This window comes from Otolemur garnettii, unplaced genomic scaffold, assembly GCF_000181295.1.
Source record: "Otolemur garnettii isolate 467f Iridium unplaced genomic scaffold, OtoGar3 scaffold00076, whole genome shotgun sequence".
Lineage (NCBI taxonomy): Eukaryota > Metazoa > Chordata > Mammalia > Primates > Galagidae > Otolemur > Otolemur garnettii.
Genome location: NW_003852471.1, coordinates 810,228 through 811,602, shown reverse-complemented (window position 1 = coordinate 811,602; position 1,375 = coordinate 810,228).

The following is a 1,375-nucleotide window of genomic DNA, read 5'->3' as shown; positions in this document are numbered from 1 at the left end:
AGGGGTAGTATTTTAACATGTGACAAGTTGGCATATGTTAAAATTTTTACAGAATTGAGGTCTTGCTACGTTGCCCAGGCTTCTAGTCTTTTTCTATCATGAACAGTAAGCCAGTCCAATTTTTAGACTGTATCTCCCTGAGAAAGCTGTAGACAGCTAGGTTCTGTCACAACAAACTTCATCGCGCGCCCACACCTTTAATGTTGTAGGGAGGTATGCTCGTGTTAAGAGGTGCTCCCTGTCCAGGAAGAGTTCACACTGCAATTGCAGCTGGAAGTCTAGATGCTCTGGCACGTGCAGTTTTACCCCTGAAAGGTTGTGTGACTTCGTGGGGTGTGATCCCAGATAGGTTGGGTAAGCTCTGTGAGTTAGCTTCCTTATCTATGAGAAGTGATAAGGGGATATGCCTCCCAGGAATGTCATCAGAATTAGGTTAAATAAGATTTTTAAAAGCATAATGCCTAACACATAATAATTGCTCTACAAATTGATATAGACATTCTGCTTAAAACACACCCCGAGCAAGTTAATCTCATTATTTTGGAAGTGGTGCTGTAGAATAGCAAGAGCAAGAACTTTGGCCTGAGTCAGCGAGGCTTGAAGACTGACCCCACCACTTCCTCTGACCTCCATTCCCTTATCACTGTTGAGCTTTAGCTCTCTCATCTGTAAAATGGGAATAATACCACTCATCCGGCTTCAGATTTTTGATAATTCTAAGAGATTGCATGAAAGTCAGGTTCTGGCACAAAGTAAGTGGCTAATAAACATTGCTAAATACAAAAACTTAAATTGGCCATTGAGATCCAGCCGGCATACCAAGTGGGACTCTCTAAGGGGCTTCTGGGAAATGTCTACTTACGACAAGGTGGGGGTGCCGAGCAATTCCTCATTCGGCTTCTCCCTGTTCTTCGTGGCTCTACTTTCTGAAAACCAGAGCATTTCCTAGTTTATCTTAGGACCTATTTCTCTCCTCAGAGATGTTTGCTCTGTTTCTTTGTCCTGATCTCTGCACAAGCCCGAAGTCTAGTGCAGCACCCACCTGCTCTACTCTACTGGAAACAGTCTTGGCCTTGGGGGTCAGAGCAAAAACCAAACCCACAAGGCAAAGTGGGCTTCATCCAGCCCCGTGGATGTGGCCTTCACAATGAGACAGGAAACACCAAGTCAGCACAGAGAGTCACAGTACGGATTTCCTGAGTCCTAACCACACTTTCTGACATTCTGGTTGTTTCCCATGTGGGACCCAAGAGGCAGGCTGAGTACGTGCAGAGCATTTCAACTCAGTGAAGATAACAGAGGATAACAACCTTCACTAATCACACCTGGTGAGTCATGGCCCTTCTCCGTTCAGTGAGTGAGTGAAGAGGTTACT